Below are 8,767 nucleotides of genomic sequence, written 5' to 3' on the forward strand. Positions count from 1 at the left end.
TTCTGCTCCCCCTACCCATTAATAAAATACTTGCCTCCAGTGTAGTGCAATGGAAAGAATGTTTCAGAGATTTTGAATCAGAGGATATTAAATGCCATGCCAACTCTGTTGTGACCTAAAAGAAGTCAATTGAGCCTGCTGGAATTCAGTTTTCTGACCTGTAAAATGATGATATTAGTCGAAATGTATAGTTTTTTCAAAATGTGAATTGTGATATCTATAAAATTAGGTACACTCAAATTTCATATTAATCCAAAGGTCTCAACAAAGGAAATCTGTTTCACTATCAGAGGCAGCTATTTCTATTGGGACTGAGTACTTAAGCTTGTTTTCACTATGAAATCAGGTTTGATCAGGAGAAGATTTTAGAGGAGACTTATGTATACCTTTAACATCAAAGTAACTTAATGAATAATGGTAAATGATGATTCTTCTACCTTGATTTTTTAGATAATGCTTCCTTGAGAATTAGTGGAAGAATATTCTCTGTTCATAAATCCATCTATCCTCAGAAAAATAGTTGATAGTTTTCAGAATGCAAATTGAAGCACACATTTTTTACTTTTTTTGAAGCTTTTTTGGGGGGTATTTGTGGGTATTGATATTTTCTTGCACAATATGACTATTATAGAAATATTTTACAAGACTCCAAATTTAATAAACTATAGAAAATTGCTTACTTTCTCAAGTTCAGGTGGGAGAAGAGGACATGGAGAGAGAGGATAGGAAAAAATTTGGGATTAAATTTACAAAGGAAAGCTAAAAATTGTTTTTATACACAATTGTGGAAATAAAATATTAAATAGATTTTTAAAGTGTTTCTCTGTGCATAATTATCACTGTCAGATATTTCTGCTGCTTCAGCATCATCTTTTACTTCTCCTGAACAAAAGGCCATGTATGGGCCATCATTTTTATTGAAAAAGTCACTATACATGAAATTTTCTCTTCTTTCTTATGACATCTTCCTAACTCTGAGATACCTTTTTAAAAGTTGTGCCTGTTATTGTTAGCATCGTGTGATCTTTAGCAAAATTCCTTTTCTATGTATATGATGAGGTACAATTGCTTTTGCTAATTTAATTATATGAAATTTCATTGCCATAGTATACTGAGCATTTAAGTCATGAAGTCTAAATATGGAAGTTCCTTAATGTTTGCTAATGAAAGATAAGTATAATTAAAAAAAACAGAATTCTAATCAGACTAACATTAACTCTCTGTATTATGCTGGGCAAGGTACAATATCATTTTGCACAATCATAAATTGAGGACAGCAATACGTATCCCCCAGGGATATTGTAAGGAATAATGAGAAAATATTTGTAAGGCACATAATATAATACCCGATAAATTGAAATTATTAAATAAATTCTAGTTGTTGTTTCTGCTGTTGTTATATGCTAGATTATTGGCTTGTTCAATTTTGTATGTGACTATTGTCCTTTCACCTTAATTTTTTATTCTCTGAGTGATGTGTCATAATGAGATCTGAAGTCAAAGTCTTTGCCACCTCATTTTTATCACAATATTTCTCATTATATTTTAGAGAGAGCATTTTTATGACTGTCCAACCTTATCCTCTTCTGGGTTTTCCAAATGAGGTTATTCTAAAAATATAAGATAGGCTTTGGGCAAAGAACGCATGTTTGTTAACTAAGGCATGTTCCAGACTCTTTTAACCACCTTTTTATATGAACTACTTTGCATTGGTTGCATTTAAGTGTGTGTGTGTTGTATCTTAAACCATGATCTTGTGCCCTGAGGATACAAAGATGAATAGTGTTAAAAATTCTAGTCTGAAGGAGCTTTCAGTCAGGAAGAACAACTTCTAGAGTTAAAATGACAATAGTCCCTCTGTATTCGCCCCTTACCAGACCATCTCTGGAGTATGCGGTTTTAGTTCTATGTACAGTAAGTTAGAAAGGAAATTGATAGATCCAACAGTGTTAAAGGGACCTAATCTCATATAATATGCCAATCAGTTGAAGGAACTAGGGGTGTTTTGACTATAGAAGAGAAGACTTGGAGAAAGGGACATGTCAAGCAAGCTTTTGAAGGTGATAGTATGTAGGAAGACAGGTTCTTATTGGTAGGCAGTTTAGTTAACTCTTCCAATGAGAAAGGAATGAAGGAGGAGATAATGTCAGAAGGCATCTGAGAAATATGAGTTGAGAACAAGGGGAGAAGAATGAACTCACAATGAATGGTTTTTAGTTTTTGATATGAGACACAATTTTTAGTTAAAATATTGAGAGAGGGAAAGCCTTGGGAAAATTGAGGAAAGATTAAACCATTTGGAAAAAAAGCAATGCAGAGTAGGATATGGAGTTGATAATGTCCTTTATTTATCTCTCATCTTCAGTAGTGTATGGATGATACTCTTCTTTAACCAAGAGGCATGCTTCTCAGAAACTTCCATTTTGTTCTAAAATGGTATACCTCCACATACTTTTTCTTTTGATTGCTTTTGATGAAACTAAATAAATCTACTCTATTTCTCAAGATTTCATGGTAAAAATCAAGTTATTTGGGGAATTCTTGACATCCTTCTAATGCTCCAGTATTCTGAAAAGATAAAAAAGGTCCTAGCACCTTGTCTACAAATTCTCTAGTCATGTGGATCAACACATGAAGTAACTATGTACTTCTCTAAGATAGTCTTCCATTGCTCTGGCCATTATAGACTCCAACCAGGAAATTTCATTCTCTATAGCTCCCCTTTTAAAATGAGAATGTGAGAAATCTATGCAAAAACAAATGAAATTCCCATGAACTATATCAAAATAACCATCACTTTTCATAGAGAATGCAAGGAAAAGTTGCACTATAATCTCTGATTTGGAGAAGAAAAGCAGAAGGAAAAATATAAAAAGGTCCCAAAGTCTCTTCCTGGTCAGCCAAATAGGTGGATCATTTGACCCAAGTAAATCACTCTAAGAATCCAGTCAACAAAAGCAACTTCAGAGTAGTCACTGTCACTGAAAACTAGTCAGGAGTTGTCCTTTTCCTTAACAAAAGGCCAGGAAACACTCCATTCTCTAGATGGGATAATAATTATTAAATGTTCAAAATAAATTCTCATCTTTTAACAAATTCACCAAGTGAATTCCTTTTAATCAACTGTCCTGATTTATTATGCACTTATTTAATGAAACTTTTAATTTAATCTGTATCTTTTGACGGAAAGGACATACATTTTCCTTTACATACTTTAGTTATGTTAATCTCACTGTTTCATTTTTGAATATGGTCCCTTTTTATATTCTTTTACTGAAGTTATATAATTAAGTTGTAGTTTATAATTGATATATTTACTTGCATAAATCTGGGACTTTAAAAGTCATTATTTTTCTTCTCTGGATAGCCTTTACTTTCAAGACATTCTTCTTGTGTTTTCTTGTATATCTCCACTACAGTTACTCTATGTCATGGACATTATCTTCTCCTTCTGTTCTATTTTTTGGTTTAAAGCTTTGTTGATCATACCTAAATGTCTCTAGGCATTTTTCATATTGATTTTAACATAAGAACTCATTCATCTATCCAAAACCGCGACTATCCTCTTTACCATTACTTCTCATTGTCTTTCTCTTCTATAAACATACCCTGAGTTAAAAGCAGTGTTAAAGATACACTTGTTGCTAAAAGATATTGTAATCTATCTTGAACATGCTAAGTTTTAGAGATATTATCTAGGCTATTTCTAGTCATTCAAATTGACCTCATAGGATTTCAGAAGTCAAATATTCTCATTTCTTTGAAAAAGTACTGTTCTTTGGATTGCATCCATAAAAGCTTTTCTCTGAGAGAAGGAAATATAGGGGTCAGTCTGGAAAGAATAGAGAGAGAGAGAAATGGGAGAAGTGAAATAGGAGAAAATAAGATATTGTAATGAGAAGAAAGAACAAACCAAGAAAGCAAATCAAGACATGCTTTTCCATTTAGCTTTTAATTCTTTATTTCAGTTTCTTCTATAGGTAAACTACCTTTTATTTCTTTGAAAAAAAAAGTTGTTCACTATATTGCATGCTTAAAAGCTGCTTCACTTGACAGTTCCTCAGGGTATAAATAAAAGGATTTAATAGGGGGCAACTGAAGTATTGAGTAAATCTTTGCTTAAAGATCCATAGCTGGGGGTTTGATGTAAACAAAAATTAAGCTGCCAATAAGAGAGAGAAAGAAAAATCTTGTGAGAGTAACAGTTTGACTAGCAGATGGAATTCTCATAATTGTCAGTGCAATATGGGAATAAGAATCACTAATGTTAAAAATAACTATGGGGGTCACCAAAACTAAAATAAAATAGAGGAGTTCAAGGAATTGTGTATATATATATATATACAGAAGAGCTACAACATAGGACTAATGCCACAGAAGAAATGGTCAAAGGCATAAGAGATAGAGGAATCCACTTGGAGACCTACAATAACTCCTGGGAAGATGATGGAAAAGATAGACAGCCAAGAACTGAGAATGAGCTAGGGGCAGACTTTACTGCTCATGATGGCTGTATGAAGCAGGGTTTCTAAATGACAACATAATGATCACAGAGCATGGCAGTTTGAAGATTAAAATTCAGTTGCCCTAAGAATGAAGGCAAAAATACCTGCATAAAATACAATTATATGTAATAGTTTTGTTCCTAGGCACAATACATATCAGGAATTTGGGGATGCAGGTAGATATATAAGAGATTTCTAGGATGGAAAAATTCCAAAGGAAGAAGTACATGGGAGTCTTGAGATAGGAATACAGCAAAGTTAGGAGAATGATGTTTAGGTTCCTAGCAGCAATTATTATATAGGTGAGGAGTAGAAAAAGAAAAAGGATAATATTCCATTGTAGATTATCTATAAATTCTAGGAGAATAAACACTGATACTATTATAAGATTTTCTATCTTTGACTTAAAATTTCTACTATGCCTAAATATGGAAACAAGAAAATTCTAAATAGAAACCCACAAAAGAATATAGTCATTCTCATTTCAAAGATCACTGAAAATAGTTTTTTCACTTTTCAATCATGAATTCCTTGAATAGGTTTGAATAGGTCTTCTTAATTAAGCTGACTATGATAGTATTAAATGGATTTATATTTCCTGAGAATAGACCAATTCAAATATGAATCTTTAAAGTACAGAAATCTCTCATACATTCTCTGAAAGATGCATCTATGGGTACATTTCTTCTCTTATTCTATGCTTAAGGAACCATGATTTATGTGATGGAAATATTCCCTCTATGTCATGAATCACAGACTTTCCATGCCATTGTAGATAATTTTACATTTTTGGGACAAAACAATTTTTAATTATTTAATTAATAAATTAAACCTAATAAATCAGCAAATATATTTATCAAATTGTTGGTGATCAGCTCTCTGGTAATGATTCTCTTTTCAATTCTGTTTATGTTGGTTTAAAAGTTACAGCAGGCAAACTTTTACAAACAGATTCTTCTAAAGTTTTCTGATTTCTAGGAAGAAACAAAGCTTGATATCTATTGGAACATCATTTATTCCATGATAAGACATCAACAATAAGTCAATCATACAAACTCTTTTTTGATAATTAAAGTTTTAAAAACATATTAGGAAGTGATAGATTAAGACTGGTAAACTATCTTATCTTTCAATACACACCAGTGAACATTGATTACATCTGTAAGGAACCTAAGCCTAGGTCCATGCTAATTTGATTATCAAAGTCCAAAAAGCCCAGCATTATATCTACCCTCTACTGATATGGCTTGAAGCATCTTAATCATTACAATTCACTTAGTCTCTCTTTGATTTTGTTCTCCTCTGTCTAAGTTACTAGATTTTAGAAAAAAAATTAATGCAACTAAAGTCAATCTTACCATTCTGTCAAAATGCATAGTTATCAGACTTCTTCATGTGAAAGAATTTAGCACTGAGGGAGCTGAGAGAACAGGGAGCAGGAGGAAGGAAAAAAGAGTAAAATAACACTAGAAGAAGAGGAATGAAGAGGAGTAAGAGAGCAATCAAAGAAAGTTGAAGCAGAAAACATGTTGGTCTGAAGCTGTCCAAGCAATACGATTTTCTTAGAGGGGGTGAGAGATATATAAACTGATAGAGATGGAGACAAAGGAAGACAGAGACAGAGAAATAGAGATACTACAATAAACTTTTAATGAAGGCATTGGCTGTGTCATATTTAATCTTGACCTTGTAATAGTATTCCACACACCATATTGTATTTTAAATGAATGATAAATAGCATGATAGCGAAATTAATGAAAGAATAAATGAATCTATACTTGAAGTTGTAATGGATCTAAAATGTATAAGTCCAAAGCAGGGGCAGGTAGGGGTTCAATGAAAAGTCAAACCCAGAGCTTTGTGTTTGGAATCAGACAGACATCCTCCTGAGTTCAAATCTGTCTTCTTAAACAAATGTGTGACACCTGAGCTAATCATTAAACACTGTTACCCTCAGTTTCTTCTTCTGAAAAAAGAAATGAAAATCACTCTAGAAGTTCCCCACAATAGGATTATAGAGGGTCGGACACACATATATTGTAAGAACACATATATTATAAAGACACATATGTACTCACATACACATTGTGCATTTATAAATGTTTATATATATATATATATATACATATATTATATATATATATATAATATATATGTATGAATATGCACAACTGAATTGACTCAATAACAATAAAAGAGTAGTTTCAGAGTAGTCCCCAGACATACTTAAAGATCTCAATTTGTCAGAGAAGTTCCTCTGAGTACAATATATTTCCTTTTTTTCCTTTTTGAACATTATTTCATTTCATTTTATTTTATTTTTCTTAGTTATATGTAAAAGCAAATTTTAACATTCATTTTTAAAACCTGGAGTTCCAAATTCTCCCTTCTTCTCATTCCATTACGGTCATAGATTTGCTGAGAAAAGGTGATTCATTCCAGCTGATAATCCTACAGTATTACTGTTACTTTGTAGGTAGTACATTTCCCAATTCAACTGCTCATGTAAGTCTTTCTAGGTTTTATTGAGAACATTTTGTTCATCATTTCTTAGTATTCCATCATAATCACATACCACAATTTGGTCATCCATTCCTCAACTGATGAGCAACCCATCAATTTGGAAATATATTTCTTAAGCAATTTCTTCCCCATCATCAACATTTACTAATCACCTAATATATTTAGTGAATTGTCCTGGAGAAAACAATTTGAACTCAGAGGCAATTTAAGTTCCTTTCAATTCTACATGTTGAGTATTATCCTGTTTTCATAAAGATCCTTCTAGAACTATTATTCTATAATCACGACAAAAGCAATCAAATTACAAATAATGTGAAAGCACTATTACTTGACTTGAAAATTCTGACTATATTAAAGGAACCTCAGCTTCATCTTATGTAAAATGAAGAATCTGACATTGGAGTTTCTTTACAGCACTTGATCAGTGGTTATTTGATTCTATGAGTCTGGAAAGTCACTTTTATTCTTCCACAGCTTGATTTAAACCAAACCAGAAAAATAGATAAAGGAAAACTCAAGATAAGTCATTTAAGAGTAAAATTCAGTGAAAAAATAAATTAAAATAAGAACAAAATAAAAGACTTGAAGTATAAGTTTATTTAAAAAAGTATAAGCATAATAGTATATATGTTATATTTCAAATTAACCATCTGCTTACATTGTATATATCTATGTTGTTATCTCACTGCTAGTTATACATATTTTTGCTTTTTCCTCTAAAAAAAATATTTTTTCCAAATCCTAAAATATGATGATTTAAAGCTTTTTCCAATATTATTAATTTGTTTCCAGTTTGCTTAGTTCTTTAAACTAAGAGGTCAGAGCCTTGATGAATCAATTAGTTATACAGAATAAATACCAAATAAAGGGAAATGATACAAACTGTTTTCTAGTTTCTGTGATATCAGGGAACCAATCTGGTAGTTTTGCTTTGTTTTTCCTCAAGTTAAGAGGCAGTTTATAGTAGTGTATAGAGTGAGCTTCATTTCATGTTTGGAACTATAGTCTGCCTTCAGGGAAAACATCAACATGGATTGCTTAATACATACATATATATATATATATATATATATATATATATATATATATATATATATATATATATATATATATATATATATATAAAGACACATATGCACTCACACATTGTGTATTTATATATGATTATATATAAATGAATATGCATGTACACATTGTATATATGTGTATGTGTATGTATATATGTGTATGTAAGGTCAATTTTAGGAATTTTTGAACTAGATAGCAGAAAGCAAGTCCTCTGATTCTCTTTGAATAACTCTAGTACTGCTTTTGAAATGGGTCCCAAACACAGTCTTATAATTTTTCCTAGAGTCTGAGGAAATGTGACTTCCCTTTCTTCCTAGAACTGCAGTTTTACTTCTCACTGAACTCACAACCACTTTGCTTTAGTGCTCAGGACATGCGAAAATGCTGACAAGAAAGCAGTGACTGTAGTGTCATAAACTACTTGATATTTTGTCAGAAAGCTGAGGGTCATGTACAAAATGATAAAAAATTAAAACACAGCATCTAGTTCAAAAGGATCTATAGGGACCACTGCTAAATAATTTTTTGAGGATTGCTTTGATTCCTGGTTTTTTGCAAAGAATGCTACAACAATCTCAGATAATGTTATAAGCAAGAGATGAAAATTTTGTTGCCCCTGTACTGAAATCTATATGTAAATGTAGAAACTCTTCTAGGATCCCACTGACCTG

The sequence above is a fragment of the Macrotis lagotis genome, chromosome 2 (assembly GCF_037893015.1).
Source record: "Macrotis lagotis isolate mMagLag1 chromosome 2, bilby.v1.9.chrom.fasta, whole genome shotgun sequence".
Lineage (NCBI taxonomy): Eukaryota > Metazoa > Chordata > Mammalia > Peramelemorphia > Peramelidae > Macrotis > Macrotis lagotis.